We start from the raw sequence: 25,960 nt of genomic DNA on the forward strand, positions 1-25,960 counted from the left end.
TTGCTCCAGAAGAGTCTGGCATTTCAGAGGCATCATCTCTAGACCCAGCAACGCTAATGACTGGTCTAAGACAATCATGGTGGGTAGTTCCACATGTTCTGTCATGAGTGCATGTGACACATTCAGGCAAATGAACAGGAGTAGACATTTGCTGGGGGGGCTTTCTAGAAAGTGCATACAAAGAGAGACATGGAAGAGATATTCGGCTGAAGTCAGAACCTGGTCTTGGGCAATGTTACTTGTCTCCACTCTCTCCATAGACTTGCTCCATCTTAAGACTATATAAGTAAATAACTTAAAAATATTACTTAAGCCTTATTGAACCTGTATTTTCTGTTATTTACAGACAAGAACACATCTTAATGATATATTCTGTGATAGTTCCTTAATTGCTCAGTATGTGTACATGTGTTTATGTTTATACATATGTAAACATTGCCGAGAAATGTGAGCCATATATTTGCTATCTGATTTACCAACGAGATCAGCTGATACTTGCTCAAGTGTACTGAAGGAAACAATTGCAGTTTAGTGAAGCTCCTTTTAGCACTAGGAGAGTCCATTTTGTATGGCCAACCAGTAAGAACTACTCACAATTCAGACTTTTGCTTTCACTGGAACAAGTTTCTCTAGTCAGTCATGATCTTCCTGCCACTGTGAGGCTGAAAGACACAAGAGAAAAAAATAAATATAAAATGTGCAATCTCATTTTGACATCAGGCAGTAATTAAGTATTTTGCCCTTTCCATTCCAGCTGGACGACTCCAGCTCCAAATAAACTCCATAAGCAAGCTGGACATTTTCCCAGGAAGCTGCTTCAATGGCAATGGTTTGCTCCAACCAGGGAATCAGGTCTACTGTTTTATCTGCCAACATGCAGAATACAAATGATGTTCCATGTTCCCTTGGATGTCAATCGAAATGCCTTTTCATTCCATGGGACACATCTTGGTCCAACCTCTTGGTGAATTTCAATTTTGCCACATAGACTGGATCAGAAAGAGGATGAGATTTTACCCCAGTTAATGAAAGTAAGACCTTAAGCTTGTGCTGAAAATGTGGGGGGAAAAAGCGGAGGTATTTTTCTGTGAGGCTAGATGTGGAAAAGATACGTATCTAGCACTTCTCTTTCTTTCTGTTTCTCTCTCTCTGTCTCTCTGTTTCTCTCTCTCTCTCTGTGTATATGTGTATGTTTTACAGTGAAAAAGTTTCTCCTAGAAATGACTGCATAAAAAAAAAAGACCAGAACTATGGCGATATCAATACACATGCTAACATGTTAGGGGAGAAATTTTATGGGGGAATTTCACTGGAAAATGCCATCTCATGTAGGAAATTCCTACCTGTAAACAAAGAACTACAGGCAATTAATGACTGCTGGGAGAGGGGGAACCAGCCTTTCTGGAGCATGAGCATAGTTTTTGGTTGTCCAATGCAAAGTGAAACCATGCAATAAAGCCTTAAAACCATACGACAAAACAGTCTCAGCAGAATCTATTTATGAATATTTATGCACACACATACATAATTGATCAGCCTTGAACCCAAAGCAACACATACAACAAGAGACTCTGCAGAATCTATTTATAAATATTTATGTACACACAGATACATATATGTAAAATAATAATCGAAGAAAAAGGTTATCAGCTTGAGAGTAGGGGCCATGGGAGGGCCTAAGGTAAGAAGAGGAAGAAGGAAGTGATGTAATTCTATTTCCACTAAAAGGATTTTAAAAACTTTTTGCTTTGGAGGAAGCAGAGCGGTCCTGCAAAGCACTGAGGAGGCTCCCCACATCATTCTAAGATGGCAAAAATTGTATATATGTACACACACACACACACACACACACACACACACACACACAAATACAAACATACATACACCTGTGTCTACACACGGAGGCAAATGCACACACACATGTATACACAGATGTGTACACACACCATGCTCCGCCCTCGCAGGAATGAGGGCTTTAGTGTAAGTAGATCTTCTTCTGGAAAGATCTGGGCAGATGTAGTCTGGCTCTAGTTGACTGTGGTTGTCTCTCCCCAGGTGACTGCTCACCCAAGCCCACGTTGTGTCTTCATTTTCTCCATCACTCTGACTGACCTTCCCAGGGTCCAATTTACTCACTGTGAGTCACTAAGTAAGAGTCACAAAGAGACCATCCCCAAAGCCAGGCGCGGTAGAGAACACTTTTAATCCCAGCACTCAGGGAGGCAGAGGCAGGCAGGTCTCTGTGAGTTCGGGGAGGCCAGCCTGGTCTATAAAGTGAGTCCAGGACAGCCAAGGCAGCACAGAGAAATTCTGTTTTGAAAAACAAACAAACAAACAAACAAACAAACAACGAAATAGAAACCAGCCTAGCCCTACAACTTGATGAACTTTATTTGGCTCATATTTAAAAAAAAAAATTGATCTATGTTTAAATATTGAAATGTTTTACACTAGAAGATTTTTGATTTCACATTTAAAAAAGCTTGGAAAGAGCTGTTTATAGAGTTCTTCTTTCCCACATGATGACACAGGGTGAATGTGAGTGTTGTCTGTAATCTCGCCTTCTCCCCTCTGTGGGCGCCTTTGCTCACTTCTGCCACCTGCCGGGCTAACTATAAGCACAGTGGTGGTCAACGTCCGCCAAGTCCATTTTGCCTGTATCCAAAAGCAGCTTGGGTACAGCCCGGTTCAGGTCTCAGCCTCCAGTCTTTCCATAAATAACACTGTGTGGCTTCCTTTTACTTTTTTCCCCCCTTATCCTTGCTCTATTGTCTAAATCCCCTTCGAAAAGCATACATTATTTATTAGATTAGAAAAAAAATGGTGTTATAAGTACATCTGTGAACATAAAGCTTTGCTGTTTTCTTCAGGGCGCGGAAAGCAGATGAAAGCTGCGGTACCATCTACCAGGCAATACAGGGGACACCGGAAGAGTTGGTCATTGTGATCTTTCCTAAATTATCCTCCTTACTTGATTTTAGTTCCCAGTCTATCAGATAAAGAAATGGTGCTAGGTCACACGTTATGAGCTGGTGATCCGTGGGTTATATTCAGGTATTGGGTCCTATTTTTTTCTTGTGTTGATTAAATGAAGCCACTAATGGCAATGTATCAATTAATAATCCAGATTACAGAACTTTTAGGACTTTTTGACAATTCAACAGTGCCTTTTCCAAATTTCTGCGTAACAGTGACAGGGCTCGTGGCTTCTTGCATTCTCTACTCATCCCCAACAGCACATACAACATCTCACTATTTGTCATAGTCACTGTGTCTCTGCCTTGCCTTATGAGATTTTCTCTTGATGCCCTTGAATGAGATGCACCTCATGAGCCTCCTTTTATGTGAAGAGTGTGATGCTGTGTGTCAGAGATGACTTGAAGAATTCTACTAAACCTTAAGGAATCGCTCCTCCTGCCTGTGGGCTAAGCTGGGAAGCAGCAAAGTGTGCAGGCCTTTGTGAAGATGCTTATACACAGTTAAACCTGAAAAGGCAATAGCCTAGCTTTGAAAGTAGCAGAAATATTCTTCCGTTGGGGTTGGTAGCTGATTCTCGAAGTAATTTGCAATTCAAGTGTCTCTTTGTTTTGTATGAAAATTTGCTGCTATTTGGAAAGTGGGGACGAGCTAAATTGCATCCTGCTGGTTTTACTTTGACTGTATCAAAAAAGAAACTGTTAATCTGGTTCCATAATTAACTTCCCTGTTTTAAAAAGGCCCTGGGAGAGAGTCCAGAGAGTGGCTGTCAACTCCCTGCCTCTCTGCTCAATAATGCTGATCAACAGGATGCCCTGAAAGGAGAGTGGTTCCAGGTGGAAAGGGCTCTTGATTATCTCTCTCATCTTCTGTCTCCTTTATTCCTCTCCAACTAACGTTTAGTGAGCTCCCACTGCAGGTAAGGTACCAGATCAGTTGTGGGTATCAAGTTAACAAATTCCCAAGGAGCTGCCAGGGAACACAGTTTATTTTCCATCTATCTACCCATCCATTTATCCATCCATTCATCCATCCATTCATCCACACATTCATCCATCCATCCCATCCATCCATCCATCCATCCAACCATAACTCTCCTGCCTCCGAAATATATGAAGTTTGTTTTCCCAAGTCCTATGTGAGGCACTTGTATGTGAGAAATACAAAGCAGACTTAATCATCATTTCAAAATTCTAAAATGAAGAGAATTTGTGTCATTGAAAAGAAGGCACTAACATGGGCTCATGCCCCTAAGTTATATGTGACCTTGCGCGTGCCTAGACCTGTTCATGAAATTCTACCGAGAGAGAAATTCTACAGAGCAGAAGTAAGTGGTGGGCATTAAATATGAAGGCTATTCTGGAAGCAGTAGAAGGGTTGTGCTAACATTAAGAACTGATATGAACACTGCTAGGGACTTTGCTAAGCACCTTCCACTTACTATTTCAGTGGAGCTTCAAAAACTTAAGTAGTTATCTCTGGCTTCAGCTAACAGGCCAAGTCAGGTCCTAGGGGACACATGTTCAGATTAATGATAAGACTGAGACCTGAACTCTTATCTAATTCTAAGGCACAAGTTTTAACAACCATGTAGTTTTTCTGGGTGTGTGTTTGTGTGAGTATGTATGTGTGTCTGTGTGTGTGTAGGATAAAAGAGTGCTTGAATTCATCTCAACCAATCCTTCCATCTTCTAATATATTTGTTCAAATGTGCGTCTGTGGCATACTCAGTGAAAAATAGTACTGTGACAGCTAGGGATAAAGGAAACAGGACAGACAAGGTACTTATCTCTCTGAAACTTACACAGAATGGCTCTCTTCCCTTGAGCACAGGAAGAAAAAGAGAGCTCACGAAAGAGTTTGCCTTCAAAATCAATCCCTCCAGGAGAAGGATACCCATTAGGTGGTTCTCTCCTACCTTCACTTAGATAATTTGGATGGTACCTTAACCTCCTTATTTTCATTGAGAGACAATTGCTACCTCCTTTCCTTCCCTTCCCCTTCCCTTCCCCTTCCTTTCCCTTCCCTTCCCTTTCCATCTGACATTTAAAGAGAGAATAGTCTGGAATATGATGTATCAACCTCTAAATTATTTCCTCAACTTTATCCAGAAAGAATAAATGAGGAACTTGTACTTTATAGCTCACTCTACACTCCAAGTCAGTTTTCAGAGTCCTGGACTCTTTAAGTTTCCCTTTGGGAATAGCTAATGACCCCAGTTTTAACCTTGGATGCCATTTTATATGAGCCAGAGAAAGACTCTGGTCTGGCATGCACCAGTTTTGGCCTGAAATCTGACTGGCTCTGAGATTCTTCGTGTGGTTTTAGAATTGGTGTATCATGCCTACATGACATATAGATGGAAACTAGGTCTGCACATTATATTAGTCTTAAAATCATAATAGTTCAGAAATTCTTATATCTGGTAGATATGTGAGAATCAAGAGATAACTGCTTCTTGCATTTTGTAGCGTTAAATAAGGACAGATGGAATAAGACCTTGAAATTACAAGAGAATGAGGGTGACTCTGCTAGATAAGATAATGGCTCCCCCAAGTTGCTCCTGTTCTTATGCCTGAACACTGTGAATCTGTTACACAAAGGGACTTAAGAGATAGAATTGAGGCTATAGACCTTAAGAGAAAGGGGTATTCTTAAGTCACTAAAGTGGCTTTAATACCATGGCTCTTTAATGGTGCAAGAAGGCGGCAGAGGTTATTGTTACAAACAATGATGGAAGGCAATGAGAAAATGGAAGCATGAGAAGGACTGATTTGCTATTCACTATTTCTATTTAAAGATGGAGGAAGAGAGGAATGAATCAAGTAATGTGGGCAATCTCTAATAGCCACAGATGGATCTCAGCTGAAAACTAACAAGGAAAAGGTTATGTTAGTCTTCCCATGGCAAGAAACAGCATTCAGTCACTGACCTGAATGGGGAAGGAGAGAGGCTTTCCCCTAGCTCCTCCAAAAAGGAACACAGCTCTTCAAGCATCTTGATTTTAGCTTAGTAACACTCATGTTGTACAGAGCTGTAAGGTAAGTCCACTATGCTGTGATGGGTAAGGCTGCTGAGTGTGAGATGTGACTGTTGACTAAAAATCAGGTAGACTTGAGAGCTGTCTTTGCTAGTGGGGATTTGATGTCACTGAATGAGGCAGAAAATCCCAGATAAGACTGTCTTAAGTAAAGTACCTAAAGTATCATTATTAGTTTTTATTATGATTTGCTTTGGAGATATCTAGAGATAGGCTTTCCGCTGTTTCCCACTATTCTGATTTTACAGAATCACAGTGAAGCTGGCTGCTTAGAATTTTTCTGACTCCAAAAGACCATCAGAGGTGAAACTGTCACACACATTTGGGGCAGTAAGATGAATGAGGTAAGAATCTCAGATGTTTAAAAAGTCTGTCCTGGTTGTTCCATGTAATATTTGTACTTCTGTCTCATTTGCCAAAACGTGGTCACATGATCACTTGCAACTTGCAGAAAGGATAGACAGGTAACTGAAAGTCAGGTTTCTCAGAGACTGAAGCCCTTTCTCTCATATATATAAAACTCAAGTGGACTAAAACTCAAATGTAAGATACCAAATGATGAAAGACTCTGAAGAAAACATAGGAAACTGATTCCTGAGATTGGTCTGGGCAAAGGTTCCTTAGGTAAGATCACAAAAGCACAGACAACTTTCTATAAAGAAATACATGCAGATAGGCAAATGGAGTTATATCAAAATAAATGGCTTTTTACAGAAAATTATACATAACAGAGTAAAAAAAAAACAGCTCACAAAATGAGCTATATTTGTATACTATATTGTTGACAATAAGTTCATATATAGAATATTCATGGAACCTAAATAATACAATGTAAAATAACTTGATTGAAAATGGACAGAAACTTTATTAGATACCTCTCAAAAGAAGGCATTTGAAATGCCATAGGTAAATGAAAAAAAAATTCATTGTCAGGCATTTTTAAGGGTGTGTAAATTAAATATCACTGAATTATTCGCTCACTCTGATTAAAATGACTAAGAAAAGAAAAGAAAAAAGGAATCAAATAGTCATGAAGATGTGGAAAAGAGCAAACCATTATAAAAAATTGATGGGATTGTACTTCATACAGGTCACTGGGGGAAAGTTACAGAAGGTCCTCAAAAGATTAAAATTAGAACAACTCAATTACCCATCAATCCTAGCACTGACTATATATCCAAAGGGAAAGAAAGCAATACAAAGAAATATGCACACTGTCATGTTTATTGTAGGGCTAATCACAGTAGCCAAGACTTAGATTTTACCTAAATGCCTAACAATAGATAAATAGACACACACACACACACACAAATGTGTCACAGCTATATGGTGGAATCCCATTCAGCCATGAAAATGAAATCATGAAACTTAAAAAAAAATTGCTGAATCTAGAAGAAATTGTGGTAAGTGACTAAAAATTAGACACAGAAAAAAAACAAAAACAAAAACAAAGACTGTGTAGTTTCTTTCATCTATGGGAATTTTATAAATTGTAACCTATAGAAGTAGAGAAGAGTAGTTTTCAGAGTGTAAGGGGATGATGAGAAAAGGAGGAAAGGACAGGGCAGTCAAGAGGTCCAGGTAAAAAGACAGGAGGAATAAGCTCCAGCGGGTTATTGCACTTCTAGTATAATAAAAGCGAGTCTTTTCAATGTTCTTGTTTCAAACACAATAAATATATGAAGTGACAGATATGATAACTCCTGATTTTATGCATGAATGTAAGCATGTATCAAAACTTTAAATCGTACTCCCCCCTCCAATCTGTCTAAATAGTGACAGATTTTCATCCTTAAAAAAGTGGGAGAGAATAGTATTAGAATTTGTGTGGATATTTTTATGGAGATAGTGAAGGTATCAGAAGGCCGTGCTAGAAAATGACCCTGCCTGGGATGTAATTTTTTTCTAGACTGATCAAAGGTTTCTCTGCTTGCTGTGCCTTTAGCTCAATTTTTGAGTCTTTGTTAGTTCTATTCAATCTTCAGGATCCATTTCAGGTTTTACCTCCTCCAAGAACTTGTCAGAAATTCTACTTAGAAAGAAATAATCCTTCCATTTCTTAAACTTCCTCAACATTCGTCTTAGGCTCACTCCTTGTCACTCTATTTTATACTCTCTCTCTGGCTTCCTTCCTCCCTGCCCCCTCTCTCTGCGTATGTGTCTGTCTGTTGCCTTTTGGAATACAGGCGATTTTCTTATGCATGGTTGCATTTCCCACAATGCCTCTGAACAGGCAGTGAACTGAGATAGCACTTCAAAGAAGGGATCACCATTATGAGTCCTAGTACCCACACTTCTCCTTTTCTCTTAGAAATAATTTTCTCCTTTGCCATAAACATCCAACTAGAGACTTCATTGTTAACCATTCTGTGGTTGTTGGTGACCTTTTATCTATCTCATGGCCAATGAATGTGAGTGGAGGTGTACATGCAAATTGTGAAGGCCATGTTCATGAGGACATAGCTACTTGGCAAACCTCTTTTCCCTACTCTCACATGTTAGCTTGGAAACAACATAGTACCTACTTTGGTTATAAGATTATAAGTCACACAAGTTGATAATGGTGGCAGCAACTATCCATCATGTGACTTGAGCTGACCTCTTGGAACTATCGATTTCTCTACTGTGCTCACCCATCTTTGATTAAGCCCACCTTTTGAGTGGCTACACTTGTTTTCCATGACAGTTTACCTGTGTCTTGCCTCATTCCAAAGATTAACTAGTCTCTCTTGGAAAGAAATATAGCTTCCTACCCTAACTGTCCTTTTACCAGGAGAGTGGCATCTACCATAAAATAATAAGACCTATGTCACTTAACTGGAATTACGTATGTCAAGCTTGGAAGGCAGCTGGGCGTATTGACAGGAGCCATAGATTCAGATTCTCGATCTTGGTTAACCAGAAAAGTTAAACAAAAAGGTTTTGTCCTAGAATTTTATTACTACTGTTGAAGTCACTCTTCAAAATATTTTTTAAAATATTTTATCAGACTTCTTAAATAATGTGTTGTACTGTCATTTGCTGATTCATTCTTCTTAAACCTAAACCCATCATTTTAGAAAATTGTCTGTTGCTGCCTAAGTATTTTTGCCATTGGAAACTTTCTACAAAGTTCCATTTTTCCCCTCTGTCATTCCCTCTTAAGAATCTATTTAGGCAATACTGCTGAGCACTCATTTCCTGGATGACTATTAACAACAAAATGCTTTGTAATGCTATGTTGTTTAATACTTTCTAAAGCCCTTTCACAGTCTAGCAGCATTTCATCCAAAAAGCTTGGGAAGTTGTGTCGCTTAAGTATTCCCCTTCATTTTCATTTTCCCACACTGCAGATCCTCAGTTCTCCACAGCAGAGTGGTGGAATGGCAGTATTTAGCCATCTGTTATAAAGAATATTATACTGCAAACATGCCTTTGCTTCAGGTGATGAAATATTATTCTTTCGTGTCATTTCATAGACACCCACAGATAAAGAATGGCCCTCACCACTAGGGCCAGAACAATTAATAAGATAGGTAGTATCCATGTTTGTTGCGATCTAGTGGCAGCTTGTGAGTCACATGTTGCCAGATGGTGGCTGTCTATGCAGCTTCTCTGGGCAACTGTTGTCCTTCTGTCTCCATCATATGATTCTAATGGGGCTGCTACCCACAGAAGAAGGTAGATAATCCAGCTCTGGCTTTTCTGAATATTGTATTCCTCTCCCTTCAGTTATTGGAACAAGTAAAGTCTTTTGACCCAGATATAAGCCAGTTGAGGTCATTTCTAAATAAAAGGCACAAGCTCTTCTCCCATCTGTCATATTAGGTAGCGATGATGTCATCTAGAAGTCAGCTGTGGCCATTTGTCCCACATGTGGAAAGACAGCCTTTGCCGCCGAGAGGTATAGTCGTGAAGATGTGGTGGGGAGTAGAACAGGCAGATCCTGAAGGGCAGGCAGTTGTGGTAATTTGAGAGGAGAAAGAATAAGCTGGTAAGATACTACAATGCTGACTCGTACATAGCACGTGCTTGTTACTTGTTTGTTGAGCTGAACATTACTTTTGAGCTCTTTAGTCTAGAATCTCCATCACCCAGATGAAAATGCTGAGCAGGTAACATGTATTACTCCTCAGGTGAATGAATGGCATAGTGTGACTTTATTTCCAGCTAGGTGAAAAGGAGCTCACAACTGAAGATCCCCAACACCTTTTTTATTTTTAATTATTTTTACCCCTCTTTTCTCAAAGTACACCAGTGCAGAGTGGTAGTGAAGAAAAAGGACTTAAATCATCAGGCAGGCCAACCTTTGATTTCGGATTTCAGAACGCAGCTGGCCAAGTAATGTTCAGAAAGCAATAAGCAATCACATCATATGGTTTAGGGGGAGGGCTTAGTGAGGCCAGTGTGCAGAATTACACCTGATGTGTGGTTGGCAGTGCCTGAGCTGTCTTTATCCATGAAGCCAATTTCTGCTAAGGAGATTCTATTTTTTTTTTCATACACTGTTTCAATACTGTGGATACAGGAGAATGAGACAGGGGCAGACTTGGACCCCTAGAAGCTTCTGCCTCAGTGGAATGAGATGGCAATGCTAAAAAAACAGAGATAACGACTAGTCTGAGGAAGTTATACCATCTCTGGGAAAAACAAAGAAGGGACAGAAGTGAATGAGTTCTCCATCGGGTGGTAAGAAAGCTTCTAAAAGAAGATATGTTGCTCTTAGGTCTGACTCTCACAATCAGTGGCTTCATTCAGCGTAGATACTAACAGTATTTCTTATTCGGTTGTAGAGGGAAATAAATGAGCCAGCTCAGAGAAACTTAACACAATGCTTTATAGCAACCCACAAACACAAAGGCTGGAGATTCCTTGTGTTTGAGGGAAAGACAGGAGGCTGAGTAACAGGGCATTGAGTGGGAGGGAGGATAGCAGTGGATGTCACCGAGGTTAACTCATTCTCCAGCCACCTAAACTGCACTATGACGGAGGGAGCCAGGAATGCAAGCATGAAAGGGCAAATGCTACCTTGGAAAGCTCTCAGCCTACCTAGGTTCACCAAATCTTGTCAGGGAGATTTCAGGTGAATTAATTTTTTATAACCGCAGTCTTTTCATATATCATACCTGCTGATAGATTTTTGCTGGTATGACTGAGCTAGAGACAGAGAAAGACTTCTCTCAGGCTTTCTCCATGGAGGAAGCAAGAGACAGCTGAACAGTAAACATGAGCTTGCTCACTAGAGCAAAACTGGTGAACTTCATTCTCACCAAGAACAAACCGTCACTTTGTATATAAACCTGCACAATGTACAAAGGAGGGGTTATATCCATTAGAACCCAGAGCGGCTGGTCAAGTTTTCTTCTTGTTATAAACTGTAGTATGAATCATGCTCAAGCACTTTCCATATTGGCTGTCCTTGGACATTTTCATATTTCTCTATGCAAAGTCATTTGTAGGTCTCATCATGTTTTATTCATTTGACTTTGAGGGTCTAGAGAGCTTACAGGAGCAGAAGAGAATTTATCTGTGAGACAGAAAAGGGTAGAGTTCAAAACTGATCGGACCGCAGGCTGAAATCAGGACGCAGTGAGATGTCAACCTATTTACTTCAAGAATGTCTTTTCATTCTCTCTCTAGAAGATTACATCCATCTTTATAATTTTAAATACCACCTGTAGTCTGATGGTTTTGGAATTGTGCTTAATAGCTTAGACCTTCCCTTGAATATTCAATGCTAGTTGGAGATCTCAGATATCTCTAAGTTGACATGGCTCTGAAAAATCTATTCATAATACATTTCTACTTGTTTTTCACCAATGCTCTTTTCTTTCCTTTATTATCCATGATATCTATGAATTTCACATTTGTTTCTGGTTTAGCTTTTCTCCTCATGACGAGTATCTAGGACATCAAGCAAGTCTTTTTGGATCTAGTTATGAATGCTGTGTCAGGTCTTTCCTTCTCATTGCCATATTCAGAGTCATTGCTCAAGTCTTGATCTCTACAGTCTGCTCTGGAGAACTGAGCTGCAGACTCCTCTTTGCCCTCTCATGGTCCATTATATAGAGAAACAGTTTGAGTAATGCAAATCAGATTAATTATAGCCTCATCTCTTAACACACATACTTAAAAGCTTTCAATGGTGTTTTGAATTTCATTCACAGTCTCCCACCTGGATTACAAAGTGAAAAGTTCTATCTGCTCACTTTTCCAAGCTTACACCTGGCACTTTTCCTGTTCATGTCTAAGTTCTGGCCACAGGGCCCTTCTGACTACAGTAAGAAATGGCAAGATTATTGGCACATTAAAATAACCATGTTTGGAACAAGCTATAAATAAATCTCTCTGTGCAGCAAACTTCTTTATTCTTACCTAGGAAGTAACACCTTCTCTTCTTCCTCTACTTAAGGTACCATGTTCACCAATACAATCCTTGATTATACTGTGCATTTTACTCACAGCAATTTCAAAAGTTCAAAATGACAGTCATGTTTTATTCTAGTTTCTATCTGATCATATTACACCATGATCCACAGATATAAGAAAGGTGTTCATCTTGTAAATGTATTGTCATCCTGTCACTGAGCTGGCCCTCTCCCAAAGTGACCTCAATAGTTCTTGAATGATAAATGTGTCAAAGCTTCATACTGATTGTAAACAATAATCTCACTCCCATTTCAATCTTGACATGGTTCCCTGTCTATCTATCTATCTATCTATCATCTATCTATCTATCTATCTATCTATCTATCTATCTATCTATCTATCATGTATTTATTTAATCTTGTCCAAGTGTATTTATTGAGCTGAATCTGAAGACATCTTTTTTCTAGGACATTACTGGGAGTTGAACCAAGGCCCTCACACATGCTAGGCAAGTGTTGTATTACTGACCCATGGCCCTAGCTTGCAGATATATCAATAGCGAAACATTTTCCTCAGTTTCCCAGTCCTGAAAAATTGTTCAAGCACTCACTTGGACAATTCTTAGATTATCCATGTATTTGTGTACAACCACTGAATATTTGTATGAACAAAAACTTTGACTCAGATTCTCCCATCTAATGCAAGCTGGAATGTTGGATAAATCATTTTCTACCTTGTTTCTCAAATTTTGGCATCTAGCTCCTGTATGTGTTAGCACTAAGACATTTGACATTTGATCACTCAGTGTCTCCTGGCCTCCGGATACTCAGGGAGATTAACTCTAAAATGTCAGTTCACATCTCAGTTTCTGCAATCGGGGAATGTTTCCTCATTTGGAACGAAAAGGTTGGGGGGGTTGAATATGCAATTAATTTAAAGACATATGGGTAAAAAAAAAATCATCTTGAATTATCCAGGAATTCCTTAAATCAAATGAGAAGTCCTTATGAAGGAGAGGCTGGGGAAGATTTGAACATGAGTCAATTTGGCCTTGACAGCAGAGATTGTAGTAATGAAGCCACAAGTCAAGGAATGGCAAAAGCTGGTAGAAGAAGCCGGAAGAGGTGAATGGTGGCTCTTCTCTTGTTTTCCTAACAAAACGTAGCTTTCTGTGACCTGGGATTTCCTGCCACCGGAACTCTGAAGGACATTTTGCTACAGTAAGCATAAGAAACCAATACAGTAGTCACGCACTAGAGCTGTAGCCACACAAGCCTAGGCCCTTCTTTGTGGCCAGTCTCTAATGTCACCTCATCTACCAACTTCATTGGGCCAACATAATGTGATGAAGCGCTTAATGTGTAAGCGCAGCAGAAGCAGATGTGGAGGGCAATATTATGCATATTCAATTACAAGGCCTTCTTAAAGTGACAGTGTTTATATGTACTCCCCATGTAGCTGGCACTTTTCCTTTCCCCTTCCCCCCCCCCCTTGCTTCTTTCTCTGCAACCTCTCATCCCTACCTCTCTATAGTTGTTTCATAATTTTATTTTTGGTGTGTATGTGTGTATATGTGTGTGTGGGGGGAGAGAGACACAGACAGAGCTATCTCTACCATTTTCCAACTTCCTTTAGATAATGTAGTACCAAGAGTTTCAGGAGGCTCAGTCTTGTCTTAGGTGCCATAGAACTTTCTGCTTCCATAAAAAAGATAAAAACACTAACAGTCACAGCAAAAGTAGCTAGCAGTCTTCCTGAAGGATCCCTTCCTCTACGAGGACATCTGCTCAGAGCTAGCAGATTGCACCTCACAATTAATTTGTTTTGCACTATAAGCAATTACTGTCCACTTTGTCAGGTTGCCTGTTACAGATTCTTGAGGGAAACCAGAATTCTGAGGGTGACCATTTTACCTGGTACCACCTCCCTGTACCTTGAGGCTGTATGGGAGTCCAGAAGAGGAGAAAATGCCAGTCCTCTAAGCTGCCTGACTCTTAGAGCGAAAGATAAGAGTGACATTTGCCCTACAAATTAATTTCCAGAAATTTAAACAAAAAGTCTTCCCAGGGAAGTGGAGGGAGGGAGCCGCTAATTGCCGTGGAGTGGAATATCCGAGGGCTGGCTGTAAAAACTCTCCCTAGGTTGTCCCCATGGGTGTCAGAACTCATCTGTCACCTTGAGGACATGCAGAGCAGCGGACCCCCTACTGGGACAGACAACATGTGCAGTCTTCCTCCTGAGTGCTTTGCAGCTGCAGCAGCTGCGCCTGGACATCTGCTCCACACCGTTCCACTGCATCGAGCCCACAGATGTGCCAAACGCCCTGGAGGCTACCTGCGCTTCTATGCACAATGGATTGGCCTCAGTTTCTACATCAGTACCCGCTCCTTTCTCTCCGAAAGTGACTTTCCAAATTTATCCCCACCTGTGTCTCTCCACCCCCTTGGGACTGCTTGATTGGGTAAGTTGTTTTCTCTGAGTAGTTCCTGTGGCACTTTTCTGTCCCTCTGTGCTTGACCTTAATACATGTTTTCTTGGAGCTATTTCTATCTCCCTCTGGTCTTGCCCCTCCTTTGGGGGCCAATGACTTTTATTTCATATAGTTGATGTCTCCTCAGGTACATAGCACTTGTTCTTTCACAGAGAGATACTCAGTGATTTTATTATTGAACAACTACTTACTTTGTAATAGTATGTGACATTCAATAGCAATGGCTATGTAAACTAGGAGGGACCCAACAAGTAGAACTCCTGGTTGGCCAGCTTAAAATGTAATGAGGAAGCTGAGAAAATACACATGCATCCACCTATGTACAGAAAGGGGGAAAGTATTGGTATGGTGTGAAATTCCAGAAAGGGAAGTGTTGTAGAGGCCTAGAGAAGATAACAGGATCTGGAGGCTTGATGTGATTGTTGTAGGGAGGTCCTCTTGACGTGATAACGTTTAAACTGGCTCCTAAAAGGAGACAGGAACCAGTCAGACCAAGAGCTTCAGTAGGGAGGAATGAGGCCCATATCATGACAGGAAGTACTTGGAAGTTCAAAGGAACCAAAACAGAAAAGAGTGAAGGTATCTGAAGGAAGACCATGATGGCTAAGGCTCCATTGTTGAGTCTGGGTAGTTCAAAGGGCAGCCCACTCAAAACCAGTGAATGTGACTTCTTTTGAAATAGGTCTTTGGCAGATAAAATTTGTTAAGATGAAGGCTGGACTATGCTGGACTCTAAAGAGCTGGATGTTTATCAGAAGGGAAAACATGAACAAAATGAGGAAACCCACATGCAGACAGAGGCAGGGGTTGGAGTCACAATAGCACAAAGTGAAGAGTACCAAGCTAAGATGTCTCTCCTTCTGAGCCTCCAGAGGAGGATGTGGGCTTGATTGATGTCTTGTCGGCCATTCAGTGACCAGAACTGTGAGAGGAGTGAATTCTTAATGCATAAGTACACTCAGTGTGATGATTTCTTATGGCTGCCCTAGGGCGCTAATGCAGGCAGTAAGGAAAAAGCTGGGCTTCATTATTAGTGAGATAGAAAGCCGTTGAAGGTTGTTAGGTCAGTAATATATATTTTTTTAAGTTTTAAAATACTCAGATTTATGTTGCTGTGCTCTGTTGTTAAGCATGTAGGCATTTCCTTCTGCTTTCTGAAGTTAGGTCCCTTCACATCACAGACACCATGGTGCCATGTGTTACTGCTGTCTTACTCTAGCACCCTTCAACTCTAATGGAAAACATCACATATTCTGAAGTGACATTAATTAATGCTGATGCTCTCTGCTGACATTTCCAGAAAAAGTGCTTAGTTAACGGATAGGGCATGCTCTCCTAATTCTCAACACGGTTTGCTGTACAAGTCTAAAATCAATGACTGAATGACTACATTCAGGTGCCCAATCAAGCCATTCATGAATGCTAACTGCCTAACTCTTGGGTGTGAAATATATGAGTCATGAGAAGAATGGCCAATTGGAGAAGTAGGGCAGAAGGGCTTGAAAAGCACAGCTTTACATAGCTTGGTAGAATTTAGAATTTTCAGCTGAAAGAATGATTATCTATCTTCCTTTCGATTTGTGGATTCACCCATCATCCACATCCATTTAAGCACGTTTTCTGATCAGGAAACTGGACATCATGTGATGGAATGCCAACGATGTGCCAGCTACTCCATCACATTTTACATTATTTGCTGCATTACGTAAGCAGGAAAATAGGCAGTGTTATAACGGTGGAAATGAGAACAGAGATTACTTGTTGGGTTTCATATCTTGATTTGGAACTACATGTATATCATCTCATACAACTCTAGCATTTCAAGGTTGGGCATCAATGTATGAGCTTGGAAGCTTGGAAGCTTGGAAGCTTAAAAGTGAGTAACTTTGGTTAGTACGTTATCTGTTTAGGACTCAGTTTTCTTCCTCTATAAAATGGAATTAAGAAAAGTGTCAACCTTTTAAGGCTTTAATATAATCATAAAATACTGCGTGGCCTATAATCATGATAGTAATGGCAAAAAGAGTAATGGTAAAATTTGTCTGGCTAACTGGGCATAGTGGTGCACACCTGTAATCACAGAACTTGGGGAGGTAGAGGCAGGATTGAGGCTAGCCTGGTCTACAAAGTGAGTCTAGGACAACGAGGGCTACACAGAGAAACTCTGTAAAAAAGAAAAAGAAAGAAAGAAAGAAAGAGAAAAAGAAAAGAAAAGAAAAAAGTTGTATGGCTTACTATATGCCAGAAATTCTTCTGCACAGATATAGTATTAGCCTTATTTTACACATTAAAAGCAGATTAAGAAACTTGCTCTTTGGTTTAAGTTAAAATGTGGTAGAATGAAGGATTTGATCCACTAATGTCAGGTGGTGTTATTACTGTAATCCAGAGTTCTCAGTACAATGTCCTACACAAAGTCCACATCAAAGAAGTGGTTTTGGAGTGACAGATTATAGGCGGTATATTCTTATGGGAGAAAAACTTGAGTCTTGCTTCATAGACTCTCCCCTTATACTTGATTTGGATAAAAAACAAATAAACAAACACCACCACCTGGATTTAGTTTCTTATTACTGCAGCAGAGATAGGTGACTTCCCTTAGATTCTCAGTTTTTCCTCAGTTGGAGTACAAAGTACACCCTTGCTACCATTTAGGAAAAGGGATTTAGTTGAAGAAACACATTAAAAGCATCAATACTTTGAAGTTTCTCTGTCCTTTGGATTCCTACAGCGCTCTCTGCCTGAGTTTTTTTTTTTTTCTACTCGTTATAAGGGATAATAATTCAGAATTTAGTGGGTCGTAGTCCAACTTAAATACTGTAGATGCTTGGTCAGATTCTCCTTTGGTTCCTGTCAGGGGTTCTTGGGAGAAGTTTAAAGTGAGTTTGGGCAGCTCTGGCTGCTTCAAGGTCTGCAGCCCAGGACACTTGTGGTGATGTGTTCACAGCAAGCTCCTCAGCAGCCAGGGTGTACTTGGGAGCACAAACTCTCTGTCCACAGAAGCTTCCAGAGGCACAAACTCCACAATCAGGATACTGCCACTCTCTGCAAGTGGTGGCCTCACTTTGATCTCACTGATCCTGCAGTAGCTCCATTAGAGCTTGCATCTCAAGTCCTTTCCTGCCATCTGCTCCTTTAGACTGTAGCACCTGTCCCATCCCGTTGTAGACAGGCTGAGCGGCAGAGACATGTCCGACCTTTTTATACGTAGCTTTCAATACAGAAATCACAGATTTATGATCTGAGATCTCTCACTAATGCTCATGCTCCCTATGAGATGCTAAACTCCAGGAGGAAATGGACTGTGTTTTTCTATTTACCTTCTTGTATTCAGAATAGCATCATGCTGAATGCAGTAATGGTCTGAATGAATAGAGCAAATATCTGTTCTCCTGAACCTACAGGCCATATCTATCTAATATAGAAAGACAAAGATACTAATTCAAATCAATGACAGGGAAGAACCCAGTTATGCCTCATGATCCTGCAGCATGTATCTCAATCAGATAAACTCCAAAGCTGGATTCCAGGTTCAGGTCTCAGTTTTAGTTAGGAGAACAAAGCCCACAGGGTCATTCCAAACAGATTAGAAATAGATTAGAATTAGAATTAGATTAGATTTAGGCTTGGGAACAGTATCCATTTCACCTTTGCACCTTCTATGCTGTCATAGTGCTTGCAAGGAAGATGCATGCAGGGAATGTTTTGTGGTATAAGAGCAAGCCAGGAAGCTGTAGTTCTACTTATTTTGATGAGTGCTCCAGCCACATCTGTGAAAGGGCTATCTGCAACACCTTTCCCTTGGCTTGCCTCTTTGGATATAGTTCCTACTACGTTATAGTAGGTGCTAGGAAACTATTTGATAAATGTACGAAGAGATAATGGAAAGCCTAAATTAAGCTGAGACGAACACCTCGTGGATGCCTTCTTCTATAGCAGGTGAATGCCTTTTGGGATCTCTAAATTTGTGAAGAACAAACAAAAATATTTCTCCTAGAGGCATGGGGCCTGGGAAGTTCACACAAGAAACATTGTTTCTACTGCATATGGAACTTGAGGGTTTTTTTTTTTTTTCCTGGCTAAAAAGCTACTTGCTCAAAGACTGCAGCACCCTGAATTCTGAGTGTGTCCTTGAGGAGGCAGATCCGGTTCACACTTGCATCCAGCACTGCCGTAGGATGTAGGACTCCCTAGTTAGAGAGACAACACTGCTTTCCACTAGCTTCCCTGTGTTTCCCCCCCACCCCCTGCTGTAATCAAGGAGAGAGAATCTGTTTCTTAATTCTGCATATCACACAACCCCAGTCCAGGAAAGCATAGGAGGGAAAACCACGAGGGGTCAACATAGCGTTCAGCTGTCTGAAGGAAGGAGTTACTTTCAACTGACCTTATCTGCACCTGCTCCAGGAAAAGCATTTTCCCCAGTGCCTTCCCTATGGCATTCTCCTACTCTAAGAGCTTCTGTTGGCACATCTGGAATGACAGGCTTGTAACCAGCTGGCCTGAGCCTCACTAGCTACTACATAACCTTAGACTTTTGAACCATTGTGTGGGGGAGAGGATAACACCAGCCAGGTCGTGCTACTTCCTATGACCCCAGCGAACGTTGCCATGAGGATCACCCTGTGTCGAGAACTGTATCAAGGCTATATTATATGATTTATTCTTTACCATACTTCATTTTTTTCCAGAGGGCAAATTGAAACATACAAAATGATGCCTTCTTCAAGGTCCCACTGCCTCTATGTGGTAGAATATTTGAAGCCTGTTGATCCAACCATGGAATTCTATTTTAATAATTAGAGGAAAAGAGCTCTAGATAACATGAGGTGTTAGGAAACCGATTTATATTTTATTCATTTAACTCACACTTATTGCCTACCTCCGTATATTTTAATTTGATTTAACACTTACTGCGCTAGAGGCAATGAATATCAAGGTCTCTTCAATTCTATCCCTTTGGAATTCACAGGGAGGCAGAGATCAAACTTCTGTTACCAAACCCTCATCTGGTCTACCATCTTCTACTGGCTTCCTGAGTTCAAAGGTTAAAGTCCATAACAAAATCAAGGCAAAACCAAAACAAAACACTAGAATATTCTACACATATGCCTGTGCACAGAGATGAATATATCTTTTCAGCCAAATTACTTCTAGAATAGATGAGAATTACTTATTCTTATGACCCCAAAGATCCATTCATTTTTTTTTCTTCTAGTCCTATTATTTTTTTATAGTCTCATGGTAGCTTGTACCTGTCCTTGTCAGTACTTGGCCAGTATCAGTTCTATAGTCATGATGTAGTAGAGCATGAAATAGATCCTACTATGTTACACCATTTTTTTTTGTTGTTGTTGTTGTTGTTCATTACTTGGTTACTGGCGTCTCCTCCAGTGATGCTCTGTAAATATTTTCCCAGTGAACCAACTTCAGTTCTTACTATGTGCAAGTCCCCAACTATACATTAGTTTGGCCTCTTCCAAAGAAGGAAGCCGGCTTAGGAGCCCACAGCAATACAGCTTGCAGGCCAGGTTCCTAAACCAGGTCTTACCCCATTTCCAAGTTTGAAAGCTAGACATGTGTAAGTATGCAGTTCATGTAGGAGAGCATGGCCAACAGTGAAGCCTGTAGGCTTCAGAGTCAGTCTGCTGAGCTGGCTCCATTACTTCCCAGTTGTTGGGCTTTGGGCCTACATGCCAACCCTGTGACTTAACCTTTTTGTATATAAACTAAGGATCAAACGTTATCAAGATACCTAATGGTGTCATGTGAGGTTATCTGGGTTACTTGCCAAATGCTTAGAATAGTGCTCAACAAACTGTGTACATCTACATATGAGCATATTTTACTCTCCTTTGGATTAAGAAGGGGTTTTTAAAGCCTATATACTGCTGAACATCAAATTTAGAGTCTGCATATTGAGTGTCCAAATTTGATAGGAAATACTGAAATTTAAATGTGGGTGATTAAAATAATGTAGCCATATTAATACTTGCATGTACCTCCTACATGGCAATTCAACATATCCATATTAAGCAATCTCTGGGACTTAACGGGATCTTGTTAAATTTAATTGTCTTGTTAAATCTAAGTTAAGTGTATGTTAAAGAAACTATTTAGATCATTACCGGGCTTTAAGCTGTCTGCTCAGTTTAGAATTTGAACCAGCACTGCTTGTAATATTGCTGATTTGTGGTTTGGCACGCTGAACTGGACATCTCTGGGTGTCTACACTGACTGCTTTGCAGCTGCCCAGTAAAGCCACCCGGGACTAACCCACAAGCTGGGGAACCAGAAACCTGTCTGACTGTTTGCCAAGAGATTAGACACAGAGAAATGTGAGACACTTAAAAGTGTTAACACGGTGCTTTTTGCAGCCTGGGATGGCACAGGGGATCCCACGCTCCTGTCTGTGGGTGACAGCTATGTGTGTGAGCAGACAGCCAGCCCTAGGTTTGATATGGAGAGTGTATGGGAGTTCTCCAGAGAACAGAATCAACAGGAGGAGTAGGTGTGATGAGCGACAGCCTCATTTGACTGTGGAGATTGACAAGTCACGCAAACTGGAGATGTGGGAGGACCAGTAGTGTCCACAGCACAAAGCTTGATATCCATAAGCATGGATGTTTCAAGGGTGAGTGTGAGAGGAGGAATTCTTTCTTAGCTCTCTTGTTCTACCCAGCCGGACAACAGATTAGAATGAAGGCATTCACACTGAGGATAGCCACCGACCTTACTCAGCTCACTGCTTCAAGCGGTAACTATTTCTGGGAACACCATTATAACCACGCCCAGAAACAAGGTTAAACCAGCTGGCAGGATGCCTTGCATCTGCTCAAGCTGATGAATAAAATCTGCCATTATTGGAGACGAGGACTTTGTGTGATGTTTTACTGAGAATCAAGTGACATTACTTTGGCACAAAGGACAACTGCCTATCTCTGCCCTCTGAGATGGATCGAGGTCAGCAGCCAGTCGGGACTGGATATGGAAGCGAGCTTCCAGGCAGAATTCTGGAATGTATCCAGCCCTGGATATGGCCCTTAATAAAGAAATGTAGACAGATAAACGCCCCCCCCCCCCAACACCAGAGGAAATAAGATTTAGGAGACAGAAATACAATCTGATTGAGTTTTTAGAATATTGTCCAAGCGATCTCCTAAGGATGAATTCCATTCTCTAGGGAATATGGTGATAACAATCATAAGAACAAGAATTGTTATCCTGATGGAACTCTTACCATGTGCTAGGTGTTTGAATATATGCCATTTAACCCATTCTCCATTGCACGGGTGCTGCTGTCATTTCCATTTCACAACTGAGGAAAGCTGGAGAGAGATGGACCATTTGCATAAATTGTCCATGTTCAGTTTGTTGGATGTGCCAGCATCCAGACTTGGATTTGAGCAATCTGTATTCTTTACTGATATGCTACACTGCCTTCTGGAGCTCACTGTTCGTTTTGAACATATTTATGGGAACAGAATACTGGTTTGCCTTCTGTTGGGGTAGGGGTGTTTTCCTTTCCTTGTGGAGAAGTTCAACAGAATGTAAGTGAGATTAGCTCTGTTTTCAAGGAAAAGAAAAAACACAAATGGGGAACAAATTTACAGAGATGCATAGTTCAACCTAGTAAAACAGAGAATCTAACAACAAATTAGAATTACAATAGAAAACAATACATACAGCTGTGACAAAAAGAATGAGCAGTTATCTAACATCAAAATGGAAATTCCAAGAGGGGGGAAAAAGCAGCTGGGGATGGGATAGGGGTGGGGCTTGGTGACCCACTTTAATCCCAGAACTCAGTGAGGCAGAGACAGGCAGACTGTGGTGAGTTCAAGACCAGCCTGGTCTTCAACTGAGTCCAGGACAGCTAAGTTTACTCAGAGAAATCCTGTTTCAGGGGAAAACAACAACAAAACAAAAACAAAAACTAAGGGACAGAAGTAATGGCATAGCTTCTCTTATTCCATTCTGCAAATCAAGTTTGCCTGTATGTTTACAATGCAGGACTTGGCTGGAAAAAGCGACAGTTGCATTTGGTAAGAAGGAAAAGAAGGGGCAAGTGGGGAGACATCCTCTCTCTAAATAGTTATAAGCCTTTTCATTGGAATTACGTGCCTTGTACTTTCTTATATGACATTAAAACTTTTTTTTTAATGGAGAAATGAGGATCAGAACAGTCTGTGCTCTGAGGTGGGAACATAGGAGAATTCCTTCTTTTCTTTGCTTTTTTCCTGTTTTTCTTGACAGGGTTTTTCCACGTAGCCTCATCTGCTCTGGACCAGGGTGGTTTCAAACTCATAGAGATTCACTTACAGAGGCTCTGCCTCCCTGAGGGCGGGGATTACAGGCGGTCGCCACTGCTCTTGGCTAAAATTGGGATTTCTAATGACAAAATCTGTAATTTTGTCATTGCAACATAGTTGGACATGACAATTTTATTATTGTCCTCTAAGGATAAACCTGGAGCATGCATGCTAAATTATCAAGAGTTGACAGGGAATCCTGTACCAAGGGCGTGTCCCTGGTGATCTAAAATGCACGGGGAAGATTTACTTTCAGTATTCTGGTTTTAGTAATTATTCATTCCTCCGAAAACATAAGGAGCTATATTTGATTACTGTCTGATCCTTAAAAACATTCCCTTTTTTAAAATATTAAAATAAAATTTCATTCACATTTCTTAAGAAGGTATAGCGACTGTGAAAAGTGTAGGCTACAGCTATTAAAGTCTTAATACTGCTTCTAATTTTATCGCAGGACTTATTTCCCCAAAATGTCAAACACAGCTGGAATGAAAGGGTTTTTGAAAATGTGGTAATGTGCTCTATGTAAATCTACCACATTTTAAGTATTCTGGATAGCCAGAGTGATTTGACAGTGCGGAAGCTGAAAGGAACATACAGCCAAAGCTATTGAAATAGGTCCAGATGTCAAGAGGAAAAATAAATAAAAGAATAAGAAATACTAAGACATTTTTCTATCATGATGATGATGATGATGATGATGATGATGATGATGATTGTATATAGATGGAGGTTAAGTCTTTAATAATCCAATAGATGAAGCACCAAGAGAACCTGGCATATTTCCCAAAACAGTGCAGAAATGCTCACTGGAGCCTTTTCTTTTCCTTTCCCTTTCCCCTTCCACGTCCCTTTCCTTCCTCTTCCCTTCCTTTACCCCAGGTTAGCCTCTACCTCATAAATATCCTCCTGCCTTTGCCTGCTGAGCACTGAGTGCCTGGGATTAAAGGCTGATACTGTTTTTTTCAAACATTTTTTTTTTCTATTCCAGTTGTGAGAGTCGCTACTGAGCATTTGAAATTAAAAGAGATGTGGTTCAAGGAAAATAAGATGAGTAACACTTCCACACAAGTAAAGAAGGGGCCTGAATGAAGAAGGTAGGCAATGTCCCCTCTAAAGAGCTAACTGTGGCTAAGGGCAAAATGGGAAGCACCAGGGAGGTGCTCGAGGACTGTGAATCAGAAACTCTAGAGTCCCCAAATCAATCTAAAAGGAACAGAAGAAAACATAAAGATTTGCTGTCCCTAGCTCACCTGAAGTCAGAACAGGACTGGGAGGAGACACTCTGGAGAATGAGAACAGAAGCATGAAAAATGGTTCATAACAGTAGCATTAAAAAAAAAAAAAGCCTAGTGTTCAAGGATACCACAAGAAGAACTACACGAGTAAACTAACCTGGGCCCATGGGGCATTAGAGAGACTGAATCACCAACAAAAAACCATGCATGGGCTGGACTTAGGCCCCTACAAATAGGTAGCAGATGTGCTACTTGCTCTTCATGTGGGTCCCCTAACAAGTGGAGCAGGGGCTGTCTCTGACTCTGTTTCCCACCTTTGGATCCCTTTCCCCTAGCTGGGCTGCCTTGTTTGGCCTCAGTGGGAGAAAATACACTTAGTCCTGCTTGATGCGGCAGGGTTGGTACCCTCTGAGAAGGGGAGAAGGTAATAAGGGGAGGAGGGTATGAGGGTAGGACTGGGAGGAGAGGGGGGGAGGTGCTTTGGTTAGGCTGTAAAGTGATTAGATAAGTAAATTAATGGGAAAAAAAAAGAAGAGAAAAGAAAAAGAAAGAAAAGCCTTGGGACCAGGGATGAAGTTTAGCTGGTAGCATCTTGCCTAATATGCACAAAGCATTAGGTAACCTGAGTATGGTGACTGATACCTGAGATCCCAGAGAGTTAAGGGCAGATGCATCAGCTGTTTAAGTCGTCCATGGCTATATAGCGAGTACAAGGCCAGCTTGGACTACATGAGACCCTGTCTAAAGGGATGGGGGTGGGAACATGCTTTGAAGATTTCTAGAAAAAGCCAGGGTATCAAATGTTAGGATTACTTAGTAAATGCTTCAGTTACCTCAGAGCTAAAAATCTCTTTAACTAGGGTTTTGATTTCGGTAGATGTAGAACGCCCCACATAAGACAAAAAGAGTGTGAGAAACTTAAAAGATTGTTCTGTGTTTTAAGAATGTCAGTATTAAACAAAACCACAGAGATGGAGTACGGGAGAAGGTAGAGCATGGAGAGGTTCATCCAATTAAGAATGTGATGTTAGCTGCTGGTGGCACATGGCAAAACCTTGCTTTAAGGGGCTGGCTCTCTTGCTTTAAGGGGCTGGCCTACTTCATTCTAGCCCAAACACTCAGTGTTGCCTGAATCATTCTTATTCTTCCCGTGTCAACCAAACTAAGATAGTTTCAGCACATCCTTCACCTTCATTCAGTATCTTTAAAGAAACGTGTTCAAGTTTGCTAGGACCACCATCACAAAGTACCAAAAGTGAGTGACCGTAAAGGAGTAAAATCAGACTGTCCCATCTTGAGAGGTGAGAAGCTTAAGATAAAGGTGTTGTTAGGAACAGGAGTGAAGAAAGGCCGTTCCATGCCTGTTTTCTGCTTCTGGCAGCTTGGTGACAATCTTCGGAACTCTCTGACTTCTGAAAGTTATCATTCTGCCTCTATTTTTATCTCTACATGGACATACCACTATCCAGCTTTCTCCTTACAAAGACATCAAGCCTCCTGGATGATTTTGTGATTGTTTTATCAAGGACAGAATCCCATTTTCTGTAAAGAGGTA

The 25,960-nt window shown here is 40.7% G+C and overlaps 1 protein-coding gene across 4 annotated transcripts in view; it reads right to left on the reverse strand.

The window, feature by feature from the left end:
• Positions 1 to 25,960, reverse strand: part of Atp10b (ATPase phospholipid transporting 10B (putative)) — a 328,393-nt gene that overhangs the window by 204,469 nt on the left and 97,964 nt on the right. For all 4 annotated transcript variants that reach the window (XM_055610683.1, XM_055610684.1, XM_055610682.1 and 1 more), the window contains exon 3: positions 595 to 662. The gene's annotated coding sequence lies outside the window, so the exon portion shown is untranslated. The remainder of the gene's footprint in view (positions 1 to 594; positions 663 to 25,960) is intronic.

The sequence above is a fragment of the Psammomys obesus genome, unplaced genomic scaffold (assembly GCF_907164565.1).
Source record: "Psammomys obesus unplaced genomic scaffold, mPsaObe1.curated_primary_1811, whole genome shotgun sequence".
Classification (NCBI taxonomy): Eukaryota; Metazoa; Chordata; class Mammalia; order Rodentia; family Muridae; genus Psammomys; species Psammomys obesus.